This window comes from Rhopalosiphum padi, chromosome 1 (assembly GCF_020882245.1).
Source record: "Rhopalosiphum padi isolate XX-2018 chromosome 1, ASM2088224v1, whole genome shotgun sequence".
NCBI lineage: Eukaryota > Metazoa > Arthropoda > Insecta > Hemiptera > Aphididae > Rhopalosiphum > Rhopalosiphum padi.
In genome coordinates, this window is record NC_083597.1 from 49,276,593 (window position 1) to 49,297,145 (window position 20,553).

Below are 20,553 nucleotides of genomic sequence, written 5' to 3' on the forward strand. Positions count from 1 at the left end.
ATAATTATCAAAAGTATGAGTGGCCAACTATTATCATTACGCATATATTGCGTTTGTGTATATCTTGTGTAATTTAATTTAAAAATTCAAAAAGTCATAAAGTATTCTATGATTTTAACGCTCGTGTAATAACTCAAAATAGTTCATGATTTAAATATTTGTTTTAATAGTCATGTACCTATAATATGGTTTTTTTTTATAAATTCTATATAAAAGCTAAAGATTAAATTGTATCTCGACAATTCAAAGAACATATTATAAAAATTTGACAAATAACAAATATATATCACAGTATAACAACATCAAAAAATAAATGTAAAAACTATAGACTTACTATTTAGACTTAAGATAGGTACATAGGTCGTTGGCGTACCTTATAATAATGCGATGTGTTGGTAAATATGCACGGACAACAGAGACTGTGAAGATCAACGGTGGAAGACGTCAACGTCTTCGAGGTCGATGTGTATAACTGTCGTGGGTGCTCGTTTGTCAGGAATCTCGGGAGAATAAGCCCAAACATCGTCCCAGGACCCCAATTTTTTTTTAACAAATCAATTATCGAGTAGATTATGTAGGTAAACGGATTACATGATGTACAATATAATGTATAGGTATATAGTGATTAGTGACGATGATTCATCTTTGCGGCGGCCGTGCAACGGTCGTTGGTGGACGGTGATAATAAAAAAATAAAAATAATAATAAACAAGTTTGAAGTCAACGACACGCCCATCTACCCTTCTCTTCACTTTCTATCCTGCTCGAAAACCTCTTATGAATCACACCTGTTTGATCAACCCCCTAATAGCAATGTATCGAGATCCGCCACGCGCGATGAATCATCTTGTCAGCCGCAACAATGCGGCACTGCAAGACGACAACTCGAGCGCGGTCAACCGATTTAAAGATACGATCTACCACTACACTAATCACTATACACAAATGAATCATTCGGACGGGCACTGTTGTTTTCACGGGAAATAAACAAAATGTATAGTAATCCGTATAGTAACGCATTGACGAATGATACCATGACCGCACAATGGAGTGACGATTGCAGGATTCATAGGTATTCTCCGACTGACGTATATAATAAATAATAATCAATATAAAACCTGAAACTCTACAACGAAACTAAAATCCGAAGGCATTATATGAGTATCATTGTATAATACATAAATAATAGTAGGTCTATAAATATTTGCGTATTATTCCACAGGGCGATTGTAAGCACTCCAAATGGCTTACCCGTTTGCGCCAAAAAAAATTAATTTGGGTACAGCCCATTCGCGCCAAAATTTACCTGCGTAAACATTTTACATTAACGACTTGGTTAAATTATATATTTAAAAGATGTCGTCATGGGCTATAATTATACTCAAAATACAAATAAAATAAATCGAATATACATTTAACGTCATATATTCATAATATATTATAAAATAAAAACATTTAAATTTAATTTTAATGATTATATGAACACAGATTTCAAAAAATTTAAGTTTGTGATCTATTGTTTGTGATATGGTTATTTCTATACTTTTATTATGACTATTTTTACTAATTTTATTTTATTTATTGCAACTTTGAATTTGTATGTATACTTTAGTTTGAAAATCTGGTTCACTAATTTATAATGTAGCAATAACATTTAAAACAACTCTGGAGAGTTTACCATACAATCGAGGGAATTTACCACAGCCCATTCCGCAACCATAATATCAAATGCAGGTAGGTATAATAAGTACATATTGAATATTGATTAATGGTATATCTTGGAGATATGACAATTGTACATTAAAAATACACATTTGAATCAGATCATTGTGAATTTGTGATACACTCTTGTATATTATCTTCAATGCGCACTATAAAAAATACATTTTGTAGAGAAATTATTATAAATTATAATTAATAATTTGTCTATCATTATTTTCGAAAAAAATAGCTAATATGATTCAATGAGTTATTATAACCAACGTATTCTACCCAAATTATATTTCATTGCGTAATTCGAAAAATAATAATTCTAAATATCTATAATACTACATTTTTATTGGTTAGGGGTTCAATTTCAAAAAAAGTTTATTATAAACGAGATACCTATTACGGTTTAATACTGTTTGCTATATGTACATAAAGCCAATATCTTCAATACACGTTTATTGAAGATATTTTCTTTAACATCATTGGTTTATCATATTTATTTTTTAACTATTGAATTAAATTATTCAAGACTTACAAATATTACAATACATCAATATTTTACAATTATAATTCATAGGTCAAAAAGTCAAATATTAACAAAAGTGACATGGTTACATAAAACATGGTTAAAAACGACACATATACTATATTTAAATGAATAGATATTATAATACGTGTTGAGACGGGTGAGCATTATAAACTATAACCCGTTGATCTACTCAAAGAACAATGACCTAGAGTTTAAATCTTCTAAATGTGTTATTTTTCGGTCGAAGCCTATATAACTACTTGACCTGATTTTTATTTCTATTTTGCGTGCACAAAACAAATAAGATGAGTCCTTCGAAAAGTAAAAAATTGTACCCAGAATAGAAGCCAAAAGACCTCGTCGCGTACACTACACACACACAAACACCAATACAACAACATAACAACGACGACAACGACAACAACATAAAAGCCCATGGACGACGGATAATTAAATTAACGACATTGTGAACGCGCGCAAACATATTCTCTAGAAAATAATCCAGTAATGACCTAATGCATGCGGTTCGGAACCCAATGAACCCTCAAGACGAGAGAGAGAGATAGTTAAAGACTGGGAAGGTGAAAAGATAATAATAACTATGCATCCTATACGATGGCGTGCGCATCAAGTTATACGTATTATAATTGCATAACCTAAAAAAAAAATGTTAAGTACACCAGACTATCCTAATAATAATTGACGGCGTAATGAGACGCATTAGCTGCCGCCGATTCAAAATTACACATCACAGGTGGCGCATCTGCAGTCATTATAACGATGACGACCTTTACAATCGAACTCATTATTTGATCATGTACATTATATTACTAGAAGCGATATTTACCCCCATCAGGACCAGAGGTCATCCACATTTAAGTTAAAAAGACGCCACACCCACATGTGTTGTCTCCGTATTACAAACGTACAACATACCAAATTTTAAGTTCACAATATTCCATTTTATTTGATTATTTCTAAAATTAGAAATGCACATAACTTGTTTTGTAATTTAAATACCAATATAAGCCCTCAAGATGCCTAACATAATAATCTTACCTCTAAAATGTTTAATAATAATTATATTCACTTAAGCAAATTCACTCTAATTTTAAAAAAAAACAATAAAGAGAATTTTTTTGGACATAAAATTTGGTATATTGTACGTTTGTAAGACGGACATAACACATTCCGAAATGACTCCTCTTATATTTGATGGTCATTACGACAAAGTGAGGTATGATAAAAATTGGAACCGCCGAAAGATAACAACTGTCCATCTGATCGAACACACATATAAATCGACTTAATGTATTACACATTATAATTTACGAGTATTTAAAATAGCGTGACAAACACAAGAATAGACATAATCGTCAATTTTTTTCGAATTATGATTTCAAATTCAGCAAGATCGCTGGACATCGATTAATTTACGAGTATTTACCGTGGAAAATCGCGTGAAATTTGTCGTCGGTGGCTGCTATGTTATATACATATTATATCGTTTGGATATTATTATTATTATGACAGCCGATCGATCGCGCCGAAATATGATATTTATGACGAAAGGAAAACCACACACGCCTATAATATTTCCAACGATAGTGAGCACCGATTTTTTATTTTTCTTGTTATATATCTCAATGAGCTGCAAAGTAATTATATTTCATATGAATAATATTCTTTACCATTCACGTTTGTACATTATATATGTGCTGTGAATTATATGTCGTATTCGATTAATGGAGGTTGCAGCCTATAAGACTATATAATATTATTATCAATAAATATAAAATTGTGTCATTGTAATGGTATATTTTTTCGTTTTATTATACGCTTGCGAATGTATGATGCCAAAATTCTAAAAACATCGAAATTGTTAATATCTTAATCATATTAAAACATCCACAACGCACACGTCATGATTTCGAGTGGTTTTTATTTTATTGTAATGAAATATAAGTGAACTCGCGTTGTCACTCAATTATCAATGAATTGTTATCTCAAATTTTTTTCTATGAACTCGATTTAAAGAATAATAATAGATAGGTGGGTAAATATAAATATGAACATTTTAAGGCATAATTTGTATACTATTATAAGTATTTGTTTCGACCTCTCTCGAACGGTTCTAACTCAAATAATAGTATATACCTAGGAAACTAGAAACTTTCAAGACTTCTTTCCTGAACGAATTATATAAAAAAAATATTTTATATACTCATCAACAAAATACACTACGCGCACATATATATATATAAAAAATATTATGATTACGCACTTCATGTATTCTTTTTACTATATTTTTAAACGTTTTTAAGGTAAAAACATCCCAATTTAAGTTTTACTATTATACATATAAGTACATAGGTACTACATATCAAATTCAAAATTATTAAATAATTTAAATAAAAAAAAAAAAATCTTTGAGATCCTGTATTTGATTTGAAAACGATAAAAATGCTCAAACTGATGCTTTTACTATTTTCATTATTAAATATCAATATTATTTTAATTTAACAATCTTGAAAATAATTTAGAGATAATTCACAAGTACCATATTATGTTTTAATACAAACGTCAGATTGTTAAATACAAATTTATTATAAATTAATTTTATCAAAAATCAAACCTTAAAATAAATTAAAACAGCCGTTGTTAACGTAGCGAACTAAATATTGTTTGAATTCAGTATCAGCAATATGTTCCGTGTGTTCAGAGGTCTTACAAAACATCACCAGGCATTATGAAACTTTACTGTTTGCATTTGTTAATTTGCCTCTTTTCATTGGTTAAATCAGATAATAGTAGCGTCCAAAATATGCCACTTATATTGAATGGTCCCTATATATTGTGGCCGTCAAGCAAGACACAAGAAAAATTCATTAATGAAAAACGGTTTATACCCAAAAATATAATTTATACAAGATTTCAAGTGTGTTCTGGTGAAATCTTTCTGGCCGCCCCTCGTTATAAGAAAGGCATTTCAAGTTTAGCACGCTCTAAAATACGACCTAACTTTGTCGTTATGTTTAATATAAAATATATATAAATATATGCATGCGGAAAAGTATTGAACACACCGCCGTTACCATGTGTTTTTTGTTCAGTAAATTTAAAAAACCAAAATCAAATAGGTATATTATAATAATTTGTCATAAGCAAATTAAATGTATTGATATCTCTTATGTATATTTTTTAAATTTAAATTATTTTTTTTATAATTTTATATGATTTAAGACGAGGAGTACCATTCACATGAGTTACACAGAATGTACACACAAAGAGAAGTGTTACAATTATGTGAGTTCGTTTTGGACTTTAGACGTACCTATCGAGTCAAGACATTTTTCGGGTCCGGACCATAGACCTACAGAAGCGCATGAACTCCAAGTCACTATCAAATAAGTATAACAATAACACGATCACAAATGGGACGCTTTCAGACAAGAAACCGTACAAAATGGTGTTTTTAGGCGTGGGTTATGGGTCAGTTCTGTACTTCCGGATCAAGGGCCGGTATCACTAGTACAGCTAGGACACGAAGCAGAGTTTTCTCGAAGAGAACTTCATGATTGTACGAAAGAGTAGAAATTGTCGACTGATAACACACGTGGACGTGAATAGCAAAGACGTCCTGTGGGTTTTGGAAAGCAACACACAGGACTTTATCATCGACCACGTGGGTTGTTACTGACCCAGTATGATGTTGACACCCGTATTCGAGAACTCTATCCCGGTTATAAACTTATAAACAACGTAGAACAACACAGAAAATTCACTGCCTCCTGAGTAAACACATCCACAATCATCCCAACTTTCCGATTATATTTTCGTTTGATTCTGATTTTGTCAAGAATTTCGATTTTTCTATACTTTAACTTAACACATACATGTATAAATGTCGCAAAATTAAATAAAGTACATACTAATAATTTATTATATATAATATTTATGGACGCGATTGTTTTTTTATAAATTACAAATTATTTATTATAGTAAATGTATAGATACTGCCTATATACATTAAACAAGTACGGAACCAACTCGATGACAGTTATTTTTTACAAAAAAAAATATATGTGGACAAGGGCAACATTTGTAAATACATTTTTATACGTATAATCATAAAATATTATATCTATGGTCGTCACTGACACGATATTAGTAATAATGATACTTAGAACGCAACTTCCTTACCTACGATATATATAGTATTCGTATATATATTTACTTTCTCCCATGTGCTTTATTCAGGCTAAATTGATTTCACTTATCACGGTGTCGTTATGTTTGGAACCGATAAAAGACTATTTTTTTCAACTCTGCCAATCGTTCGACAAGGCCGCTGCCGTTGTTGCCGTCTATCCGGGTACCTCCTACAGCAACTTAACAATAAGTATTTAGTTGCAGATGTTAATCGCGCAGAGTGCGAACAAAGGGAATTTGTTGATTGCCACTTCCGAAAGCGACGAGTCATTTAAAAAAAGTACGTAGTTATGTGTATATAATATATATATTTAACTCATGCTCATGGCTCATCTCAGATAGGGAGAAGCGTCGTATTATGGTATGACAATATGCTTTATTAAACTCCCATCGTCAACTTTGTTGCGGCACGATGAGCCCAAAGTAGGTGAAGTCAATATAAAGGTTCAATCGATCGAGTGTGTATACATTTAATACCGGAAATACGACGATTTTGATATCATTATTATAATTACGAAACCTATTAGATCGAAATAAAAACAATTTTTATAAGTAAACTGCATTGAAAGAGAAAAAAATCAGTTATGGCAAGCCGTGACCTAGGTGTGCATAATTTTGTAATCCTTCGTAAACGGGACTACTATTATTCACTAGCTGTTGTTAAAAATAAAATATTGTATAAATCGTTATTATACTATCAATAACATAATAATATATTAGTATGTACAACACACACATACATAATATTATTATTGCAAATTATATAACATAGCGGAAAATATGAAAACTACAAAAAATTGTTCATAAAAGTCTTTCTTAAGATTCACTTTCACTGTCACTATACACATATATCGATTGTTTCGTCGCTATTATTATTAGAACCATTATTATTTTATGGACACTATTACATATACGTAAAGGAACCTGGTGTGTGGCGACAACAATGCCGCCGTTCGACAGACAAGAAAACATCTAACGTAACGCAATTTCGTGCAGTTTTTCATAATTTAGTTCTAACAATTTGTACCCTCTTCCACCTATATTCATAATAATACGTATAATATGTTTTTATTATATTTATATGCAAGTATACGATAATAATAACAATAATAATTGTCACATCGTTTCCCGATCGATTTGCTAAACACCGAAATTAGATTTTCTCTTTTAGAGCAACAAATTAATAATAATTTGCAAATCAGTTATAATAATATACAACAGATACGTGACATTAAAATAAACAATTCATAAAATAAATGTTTAATTTTAAGTACACGATACAAAAGCTGTTAATATATTATTATTTATTATAATGTATAGGTATAAGATTAATTATTTTCTATGAGTTATTTCAAAAGATCCTTGAGCTCAAGTTCAAAAATAATTCATTTTCATGAAAATAAAAACTGTGTTTACAATAAATGTTTGTAAAATGAAATACCATAATATTTTGTTCTACAAATTATTCAATATTTTATCAAGGTTACTAGTCATGGTACTTGTGCTAAATTATTTGTATTAAATTAAACTCCGAACAAGAAATTAAAACTCAAACTGATCTCAAATTCCTATTGTTGAACAGATTATGGTAAAAAACAAAGTCAACGCGATTAAACTTTGGTTTTGTACTACTAAACAAAATATACTCACTTATGTTATAAACATACATACATAATGTTTCAATTCTTTATGTATTTAACTTTATACATTATACAACTTAAGTATTATAAGGTAATCAGATAACATACTAGTTGATTTAATAAAATAAGAATAAAAAAATGTGTGCTTAAAATACACAAATAATACATTATTTGGAACAATCATTTTTATTAACTATTTAAAAAAATATATATACTTCCCTAAAATAACAAGTATATTATAATTATGAAAAATATATTAGCAAACAAATTCATATTAAGAGCATAACTTATAAGAACACTTTAGATAATAGATTAAAATTAGAAAGTATAGATTTGCAATTTCTAAAAATGTATATTATATGGTAAAAATATGACCTAATTTAATTCACGATTGATATATAGGTAGATACTTAATTAAATCATATTATAAACCTTGCACTTACACAACAAGTTTTAAATTGATTCAATCACACATTCATTAACCAAACTAGGTATTTAAAATTATGTTCTAAGACAAAATTATGCGTAAATAGATACAGGCCATACTGTACACCTAGCCTACTATTCATATGGATGAGTGACGGTTCTAAAAGATACATAAATATACTATAATATATAGGTACTAATTTTTTTTTTTTGATAGTAGATTTATTTTCGGTTAATTATTTGAAAGGGACTACCGTAAAAAAGCAATTTTTTCAGAACAATAAAAAATCAATTAGTAAACTAAATGTGGTACATTATATAGAGGTCAACTGCCTTATTAGACGATTAAGATAAGACTAGTGCACTGTGCATTGAGTTGGTATTATTAAACGGAACCCGTATGTATTATTACATGCGCAGTTGCTGTATGCGCTTGTTATAATATTCTATATTATTATTATTTATTTGCATTATAATATGCCATTGTACCTCAGTGCAAATCGACACAACTCAATACCTTTTTCTATTAAATCACTCAAATGATCGAATAGCGTTTTATTTTAATTTGTATACCATAATTTTACAATAATATGAAAATATTACTTGAATATCAACATTGAATGAAATCAATATAAATTGTATTTACAGCATAAAAATATAATACGCGTCACGCGATATACCAATACATTATTATAAAGGAATTACAATTTATTATCCAAGTATTTTTTTGCTTAAAATTCTCACCAATAAATTAATATAGATAATTCATCAATATACGTTAATAAAATGAATGAGTTCAATTTTTTTAATTTGGAACTAATTTAAATTGTATTATAGTTTTAAATCTTTTTTCATAGTAATTTTATACACGGTTTCTAAATTGATAGATACACAAGTAGCTTTTGTTGAAAATACTTTTTTTTTTTTTTGTTAAAATATACTTTTTTTTATTTAAACGATTATGCATAGATTTTTATACTACACGTATTAATTTTTGGGTTTTATTTTACGTGTATATCAAATTTGTACCTAACTTCAAACTAATTCCTAGTTAAAATCAGAATAAATGGTAGGTATATAAATAGTCATTAGTATGAGAACTTTTCAAATTATTAAGATTATAATAAATTATTATGTTGAACATGTTTTATTATTGATATAATATCAGATAATTTCAATTTATTACCTAATTTACTTAAAAATACTTAAGATTAAGATTTACAACATAGCATTAAGTTAACACGGTTAATATGTGGTTTGTCATTAAAACCAAAACTATATAACTATGCGTATTAGGTAAAAAGGAGAGAATTTATAAATAGTAATTACCTACTAAAGAGATAAAACTTAAATTCCTGTATATTTTTTCATAATATTTAAATTGAAATATTTTTGATAAAGATTTAAAAATGTATTTCTTAAGAATTAAGATAGTTTAATTTTATTAACACACATATAATAATGTACCTAATAAGTTCAAACCTACAATATATTATTATAGCATAGTAGTTTACCAATACAGTAATCCACTAATCCTGAACTGTAAAATTGTTTGTATACCCTGATAATACGGGTGATCGGGCAAAATACTATAATTCGTGTGAAACGGGAACAATAAATTAATAACTGCACAGCGTGATGGTTAGTAAAGATGAGTTCACTAAAATTTAAACCAAATATATTTGAAAATTATAGTTATTTTTTTTTCACAAAAATAAGTACAACCTGTACTCCACAATAATAATAAGTAATAAAAATAAAAAATATTTTGACTATAGAATGGACATCCAATTTTTATTTAAATGTTCATTAATTTGACTTACGACCAACGTGCATAATACATAAAATAATGAAGTATTAATAATTACCCAAAAGAGTTTTTATTTTCAAATAATTTTTCAAATCTTTAATTTAAGTAACCAGTGAAATGGTTAGCGGAATAATTTGAATCAACTTTATATAATATTATTATACTTTCTTGTGAGTACTCAAGTGTAAATGCTTTCCGTGACTATCAAAATATTATTTAGGTGCCTACTACCTACCAAGTATTTACTTAATATAATTGTCATTACAAAATGAATACACTCATCTCCGTCCAGTGCGTAATAATTTGTTTAGGTTATTTTATTTTTAAGACAAATTGATTGCCTAATTCCTTTTAAAATGCACTATTTATTAATAATATAACATAATTTAAAAGAATTCCACGTTTTCTATGTATACGCATAAAATATATTTAATATAAGGGTCACTGAAACCGGTCTCATCAGTTTGAAAACGATTTTCAAATTTGTCCGCCAGTCTTCTCGGAGGGAAAATCACGCTTGTTTTGACCGAATACACAATGCGAAGATATAGCTACAATTTGAAAACAATAAAGCAATCATGCGATCACCGCATTCCAGAGCTATGCGATTCTTATGGACATATTATATATTTATTGCGCCGCCGGTAAAGTGTTCTTAAAGCCGGGTGGCAAAATGGAATAACAGATTAAAAAAAAATAAATAAAATAATCGAATAATTGACGCACGCGAGGCGGACAAATGAAGATATTAAAATTATATTAATGCGTTTGTTTGTGTGTATTGAAAATAGAAAAAATGGAATAAATGCAAACGCACATGTACAGGCACTGTACACAATGGAACTGACGTTAATTGAGATCGTGGCGATCGCGACGGGTGGCCTTTGACAAAACCACGAAATGCCGGACCGCATTGTACCGACCTTGCTCCACACTCACGGGGGGGCGAATACATAATAATAATAATAATAATAATAATATACACACGCATACATAATGCAGTACGTAATATTTTTTTAAAAAAAAAGCATATTCATACTCGACTTCGCAATAATAATTTCGAATAATATATTATTATTGATTAAATTTTTATCAAAATCTCACGACTAGTCTTAAGCGCTACTGAAAAAAATAAAATACATCTTTTTATACTTTATATTTATTTAATTGTGTCCACGTACTTATATATTTATAATTAACTTGTATTTTATAAGTGGCAAGTGTTCCTATGTATATTGTATAGTTAATAATAGACTTGATTTTTGCACATTTTAAAAATTGGTCAATGAGATTAAAATGTAAAATGCAAAAATTTAAAGTTAAAAAAAATTCTCCTCAAACGCAGAAAACTATTAGTAATCTAAAATGTTCCGGAACAGTGCAGTAAATACGCAAGCACGAGGTAATTCATTCAATTATTCCCTGATATCGCCTCCCAATGAGGATATTATTATCATTAACATTATGTAACACAACGGCGACATTATATTATTTTTATAATCCATATATTGTGATTATATGACCAAATAATTTGTGAGTTTTTATTCGCTTAAACCACAACCGAACGATTAAAGTATTAAAAAAGTATAATATTAAATTTAATATTTATTGAAGTTAGTGCACCTATATGGAATTCCGTGGACCCGACACTGTTCACAACGGTAACGTTTCCCATACGGAACGACAACTGTACAATAATAATAATGTGAATAATATTAATAATAATAGTAACTACGCGACTGCGGTTACGAGTGTTACGAGCCGTGTACAAGATTTTAGGTGGGGTTTAAAAAATAGTGAACAAGTTTTTAACGCGTAAATACCATAAAGAAATGAAAAAACAATAAACTATAACGATTGCAAAAAAACAGGAATGAAATCTTTTAAGTTTTTATCGACAATATAAAAATATTGATACATTACTCTTATCACTTTTTGTAACGCCTTTTTTTCCAAGCGTTAGACGCAAAAATAATATTGTACGCATATTCCGAGAAATCAAACTTTATCGCACGCACCTACAGTCGCGCTTTAAACACCTTTTACAATACGCCTGTTTATTTCGATTTATAATGCGTCTATATGCAGTGTGCTTTTATTCATTGCAATCGGCTCCCGTTAGACGTGTGAAATAATATAACATAATATCATAGTATAATGATATAATAATTATAATAACGATAAGATGTTTACTTATCAGCATCAGGCAACTATTTTTACAACAGCAGCGTGATGTACATCTATCATCAACCAATACGAATTTTATACACTGCGATATCAATATTTTCAATAGAAATATGTATAATGCGTACAACAACAATAATATTATAACTGTAAAATCATATTATATACGTATATAATCGAGTATAGTTTGGTAATATTTTTGACTGATCGCCGTCGTCTATAACCTATCCACGCCTATTGCATTTTTTATAACGCGCATTTAACGCAATGTAACTTGTTTTTTTGAACCTCGACTGTTATTATCGTTATTGATTTACGTATTTTCAGCTATAATATTGTTATTATCGATAGGACTTCTAATAAATTAAAAAACAAATTTTTAACACAAAAATTTCAAATGTAGATAGTTACATGTATAAAATATATACGCCAATAATAAACGATTATAAAAATGACTGTCTGTGAACCACCGGGATTGAGACAAAGCCGCTGTTAACAGAAAAGTATAAGTACGTAGCATATCGCAAACGAATATATAGAATGATTCTCCAAGCATACTCCACCCCTATTTTTTCTTCAATATAACAAATATTCAAAATCTGATTTTTGGAATTTTTAAATTTACTTAAAAATACATTATTTTCAAATTCGTGAAATGTTTTGTACTACCTAAGGAGAGCCCTGTGGAGATAAAAACTTCTGTATTATAAATGAGAACAATCTTTGTCTACTGTTAATACATTATTAAACGCATATTTTTTCTGAAAATCTTGACTTATCAGAACCAAAATTCAAACTAGTAGTTTTTGAGTTATTTAATTTAGTATACTATAAGGATAATAGATACGTGGTAAAAGATTTAGAAGATAAAGGGGACATAGTGTTTTGAACATTTCAATTTAATTTAGATTAGTTTAAGTATTAAGCTATCAACATAAATAATTATTAAAAATGGTTCAAGCATAATAAATACTAGATCCGATACAACCGAGAAACTACTTATTCAAATTTGTAGTTTGGTACTTAGATTAATATTTTCAATAAAATTATTCAGTAAATAGTTTGAAAGTAAAAAAGAAGATGGAGAGCTCTGATTTTAAAATCAAAAGTTTGTATTATAACAGGAACAAACCTTAAGTATTACAAAAAAAAAAAATCAAGTTTTAAAATATGATTTTTTAGTGTACTTATAAATTACCACAGTCAGAATTTGAATAAATTGTTTTTTTTTATTATTCAATATTATTTGTTTCAACATATTTCATGTTTTTACAATAAGACGAGTTTTACAATTTTCAAATAAACCGCAGTAGTAAATAATGCTGATAAATAGTTAAATTAAACTAAGTTAAACATTAAACATTAAAAAAAAAAAAGAAAGTTATAAAAAGATACTTTATATAGTACGTACGCTTTAAGTCTTGGATTGGTGGTTATATTGCCAATTTTAAAGCAAAATGTTCATTCTGTTTTGTTGAGCCTTTCATAGAAGATTTTGAATTGGATTATTATTCATATTAACAGATGAGGTATTCCTGTGTCATTTTTTAATTATTCATTTCACATGAACCAAGGGACTTAAAGTCCTATTCTTAAGAATATATTTTAAATAGTTTTTAATTTTTGTTCAAGATACGACTGCCTATACACTGATTATGCATAGGTTATTAGTTGTCATATTATTACCATGTATAATAATAAGGAGAATTTCGTCTGTAGAGTTGAGCTGTGGTTTAGCAATGGTAATAGGATTTTATGATTTAGTATAGCATTACCCTTGTTTATTTTTTTGTTTATATGTATTTTCCAACTTAGTTTTTTTTCAAGGTGTAGCCCTAAGTATTTCACTAGGTTGTTTTTTTTCTATCGAATTTCTTGGTTGTTAATTTGTATTAAGATTAGATTTATATATCTGTTCTTGGTGTTAATGTGTAAATATTTTTATTTCGTTTTTAGTGGAATTTAGCGTGAGTTTCCATTTTGAGAACCTTCGAGAAAATGTGTTGAAAGTTTTGCTGCAAAAGGTCTTTATTGCGGGTTCTAGGATTTTATTTTATGTAATTATTGCTGTGGTAAATGGTAATGCTATATCAAAGCAATAGATATTAAATTATGTTAGTCCTATAACTTTTCCTTAAGGAACATCCGCCTTTATTTGTCGTATTTGTGAGATGTCGGTTCCTATAATCCTGTCCTAGAAGTTGCGATTGGTAATAAATGACAAGAGTGTATTATGAAGATAATATGTTGGTAGGTTTAGGATTCTTATTTTTGAAATAAATCATACGTGCCATACTTCATCAAATGCCTGTGATAGGTATATCAAAGATTGATGTAGTGGTGAATTTTTTTGTTTTCAAATACGCTTACCAAGATTTCGAAGATCCTTTATAGTTGATGAATTGTTAAATTGAAGAATTTGAATCCAAATTAATAAAGAAATATAATTTTTAAGAATTATTTTATTCCGTAAAACATAACTCTTTCGAGAAGGTTTGACAGAGTTGAAAAGTCTATTTAGACTTATATTGGTCTATAACTTTTGTGTGAGCTTTGAATAAATACATTATTATAGAAAAAATGGGGGTAAGCATGCTCTATGAATTGCACTGTATAAATGTATGTATAAGTAAATATAATATTATATACTTTTTGTATATTGTGACTGAGACTTATTTATAAAAAGGGTTAAGTCAAGCTCAAAATAAAAGAAACGCGATAGTTTTTGTGTTGTAAATAGCATTAAATATTTATAGTTTATACAGTATACAAAGAATATAAGTAAATAGATCAAGTCGATATTAACTCACATTGATCTGCAGACTATAACGTTAATTTTAAATCAATCTGAGCCGAGTAGAAAAATCTGTGTTCAGTGCATATAGGTACGATTCCGTGACACAACTATAACATTTTCACATTCAACTACTTAACATAATACATATTATATATGTATATATATTCATTGTATTCATATTATTCAAGTATACCGCCGTTATTATTATACTCGGGAACATAATACGAAATTATGTATAATTAAGTCTTATACATCGAATTCGACATCTATACGTGCAAAAAGGATTGAACGCGCGGTTCGATTATAAGCAGACGATAATGCGCATATTGTATATAAAAAAGTTTTATACTTAACGCAATTCGTTGAGTCGATAAACATATATGTATTATGCATAGTAAACCATACATTATAGTATTATATATACAATACTATATTCGCGAAGATGTACATAACAAGGCAGCGTGGCGTCTTCATTATAACGACGTAATAATATTATAAGACCGAGCTATCGTTAAAAGCTTAAAGGAATTTATTAATGATTGGCAAATCGCAATGATCTAAAATAACGATTACGACATTGCAGAAAAACAAAAATGAAAATAACTGGCCAGACGCGCCCCAGATGCGAATTTTTACGTTGAAATATACCAAATGCCATCATAAATAACAATTTGCAGCCGGAGCATAAATTGCGCATTTTTAATTTCTCGTTTATCATTCGCCTTCGGCTTGTACGGTATTTTGGCTGCAGATAATAAAAATATTTATTTTCAAATTTTCCATTTTTATCGTTATCTACTTACTAACAGTATTTTACGTCGTATAAATTTATAATAATACGCACCAATAGCGGAATTCAATGTTGTGTACTCAAGATAAACAAAAAACATCGCAAAAGGAATTTTAAATTTAAAAACAAAATCACAATACGCAGAATATGTTGTAGGAAAACTAAGTGTAACGCAGAAAAAGCTCGTTGAAAAAATAGCGTTTATCATAATGGATTTGTTGACTGACAGTCACAATCGATTATGTAAACGCAAGTCTCCTTAAAGTTTTTATCATACATAGTATTTTCAGTAAAATGCTTTTAACATCATTGAAAATAGTTATATTTGAATGTTTTGGAACATGATTATTGTAATTTGCATAATAATACTATAGAATTTATAGTGTAGATAATTGCTAGTCGGTATCTAATTATTAATTATATAATTATATAATTTCTATATTAGATTGTCCAGATAATATTATTATTGTTTCAAAAAAAAAATTAACAATAAACATTATACCTACATTTAGCCAAATATAATTTTTGGTGCGCTGATGACGATCATGATACGCAGTCGAACAAGTAGTGATAAAAAAAAAAAAAACAGATCTTTAGAAATATTTGTTTTCTTGGGATAATAACTACTTTTGAAAAGTATTCTAAATATTTTTCAAACTTCAGAATGCTACTCATGGTATTATTGTTTTCATACGGTTGTTTGATCTTGTTCGCAAGTCGCAACACGCTCTTTTTAACAAAAACGAACGTGTTTCATCTATATAATGTTACAATACGATTGTTATTTACTGTGACGACCACTATTATATGGGAAGTATAATATACAATCGTGTGACCTGATGACGTAACATACGACCGTCGTAATAATGATAATGATAATAATAAATAATAATAATATACATTCTGAAAGAGTAGGTATTTAGGTACAAAATACGGCCGTCGACCAATGTAGCGGCGGCAGGGCAGCAGCGCAGATTCAGGCGATTTATATTTCGGTCGTGTACCTGTACCGTACATATTCGCGCGCGCGATTCTCTGTCATGCCGCGCGAGAATTCGTGATCGTGTTAAAGGACCCACCATCGTAGAACGAACGCACGCACATACATTATTATAATATTATTAAATTATTCATGTAATATAACAATAATAATAATTATTATTATTATTATTGTTACTATCATTCTTCGACGTCGTGACTGCATTGTCATCGACACGACAATTAAATTAGTCCGGTCCGTTAATTTTTGACACAGTCGCATTCGGCCGCATCGCCCCGCAATCACACAATAATTATTATTATTACTATTCTATCGTTATAATTCATACAAATATTATTCGGACGTTACGAAAAATATAACTGCTACACAAGCGTCGCGCGTATATGTACAGTGTACTGGTGGATTTTTTCCTGTCGTTCAAATAATATTTTTCGCGTCCTCTCCGTGTTATTATTACGTCGCCCTTTTCTCCTCTCGCGTCCACTGGACGAATATTATTAATATTATTATACCATAACCATATTATAACATGTGTATTATACACGTTGTGAAATACGCGCAGTGGGCACTTTTTGCGTTTTTGTTTTTCACGTCTCAAACGCCTAGAGTTCGTTGCTCTTCGCTCAAACCACTGTTACAACACGCCGACGCCGGCGCTGGCAGCAGCAGCGTTATAAACACAAATAAGTTTCAATATGACACTTCGACCACGATCAACGATGCGTTAAGTACACGAACACACACACACACACACACACAAATATATAAAATATACATATACGTACTAACCTAAAGAGATGGGAACCGTACAAAAGGTATACGTCGGCAACGTCAGCAGAAGAATGATGTTCTTCGCTCGCGACAATAATATTATAACATTATAAGTCACACATTAAATACCTAACCGCTGCGGTCGTCGACGAAATCATTATTACAATAAGATCCCATATCTATATACACAATAACACCTATAGGTAGCTACTTAGGAGGTCTTCGCGCTTCATCGTGTCGTTGTGTTTTAACACGTTACTTAAACAAGTCGTATATATCTCAACTATATTACGAAACGATGAAGTGTGAAGGTATATATCTCTTAAACGTACTATCTACATTGCATATACTATGTACGGTTTACCCGCGAAATATTATCTTTAGCCGCGGTGTCAGAGACGCGACAACGTAACGTCTATTATAATATTATATATGATCGTGTTCACACGCACTAGCGTGTACAACAGCCCGTCCGTCGACGATATCGAACGATTGTTCTCGTCGATCGTTGCACGGTTTAAACTGTTTGCCTACATCATATATATATTTATATAATATATATAACAACCACGTATCGACGCGTATAACATGACAATATGTATGGGTAAACGCACGGACGTCGGTTACGAAATATCGTGCGGAAACCCGTCGAAATGTCCGAGACACCAAACGCATTCATAGATATTTTGAGAAAAAACCTAGTAAACGTTGCATATACGTGTTAATGCAGACAATTTCACAAATATGCGAATAATGAAATGAAAGCAAATTTTTCTCGGACAAAGTTATATCATTATAACCATTTAAAATTATTTTTTTTTATATTTTACTTTCCACCGTTGTAAATATGTTTGTAATTGGCCATACAGTGGCTTCGTTTTTTTCATTTTATTTTTTTTTACTTTTACAACACAGGTCGTTGCGCTGGGAAATTAACCAGATGTCAGGTGGTTTTTTTTCGGTAGCCATAAAATTATTTTTGCAACTCTCAAAACGTGAAAAAAGTCAAAGTTAGAGTACATCGACCTACTCATTTAGCTACCGCATAAAAGTGTATATAATTGAATTCTTAATCTAGTCATATGCAGGTTGTACATTATAAGATATAAAAAATAAACGAGATTAAAATAGATTATATAGTTTAGATTTTACTACCTTCTTATTAAAAATATATAATATATAAATATATATATATTATACTCAATATTTCACACAATCACACAACAATAAGGTATCGTAATATAAGCACATAATTATTTCCGAATAACTTGTCACATAAATTGCACAGTTTATTGCGCTAAATAAGTAGGAAATCGCTGACGGGCGTATTTTCTACACAATATTGAAACCATTCAAGACGTAAATCAATCAGTTTTTTTTAAATTATGAAATATGTACCCACTAATAGATTTTATTGATCATTTTTTTTTTCATTCCTCGTATATTTGTGCATGTGTAGGTAGTAGGTGTATTCAATACTTGCAAGTTGCAGCTCTATCCGAGATAAATGTATGCAAGCGTATTATATATTACATAAAGTCGCAACTTGATCGTTGAAATTGGATGCTAAATATACATCTAAGTCTATTGCACATCATTACACGTAACAAATGTGTATTTTGTCGTAGAATTCTAATGCGCGACTGAAGTAGGTGGGAGACGATTATACATTTTTTATTAGTTTTGACGAAAAGGAGATAAATTATTAGTGAACAAAATTCGTTCACAAATGCATGTATAACGGAAACCAGGGATGGACGGTTTCCAGAATATTGTCATTATATGTGGCCGAGTTCCAAATATTATACAACACCATCATTATAAGTATAATATAAGAACCTATACATTATAATATATTATACATGTCAGGGAAAAAAAATTAATAGAACACGGACGTAAGTTAGAACATTTATCCTCGAGGGCTAATAATTATTTTGTCAAAAACCGACGAGTCTGCTTTAACACGAGTACACGACTAATCCTCAACACAATAATACATTATATATTGTTGGTGGTTAAGAAATACAATGAAATATCGTGTATTGGAACAATAATAAATAACATTAGGTAATCGTTTTACCATTGTATTTTACGCAGCAGCTATTGCAGTCAGCCAACTAATACGTTTTTAATGTTACTCAAAAGTGTTTTTCCTCGCGGTAAGCCCATAACTAATTATAAGGCTATATTTTTTTTATTGAGAAAATTGACTTGTTTATTTGCATCAATTAGGCTTTACCACGCTCGTGGATTTGATCATGATATATTGGTCGACATTTTACATCTAAAAACCATTAAATATCAAAATTTGTGACAAAATACAATATGGCGTACTTAGAGTTGTAGTTCATATTGATATACTATGAATATATTCATGTGAAACCACACTTTACACATTAATGTTATGTATTAATAAATTATAAAAGACAATAACCCTTGCGATCGCGTCCAACCGCAAACAGTTATACGGGAAAATGGCGTAGATATCAATTGGGAAGTATTGGTCACAGAAATTCGTGAATTTTTATCATATTTTCATCATAGTAGGACTAAAATAGATTAAACCCTTGGATATGAGGTAGGAGATATACATGGAAGATATGCCTATACTACAAGTCTACAATCACCAAAGTCATAGCGATGGTGTATAACGGATAGCGGTAATGATAATGTTTGCGTATAGA

General features: G+C 29.6%; 1 protein-coding gene and 1 pseudogene across 1 annotated transcript in view; one reads left to right on the forward strand and one right to left on the reverse strand.

The window, feature by feature from the left end:
- The window catches only part of LOC132929680 (AF4/FMR2 family member lilli-like), a 63,937-nt gene that overhangs the window by 21,348 nt on the left and 22,036 nt on the right, over positions 1–20,553 (reverse strand). The gene's annotated exons all lie outside the window — the stretch shown is intronic.
- Positions 3,436–20,553, forward strand: part of LOC132926105 (gamma-tubulin complex component 3 homolog) — a 73,827-nt pseudogene continuing 56,709 nt past the window's right edge.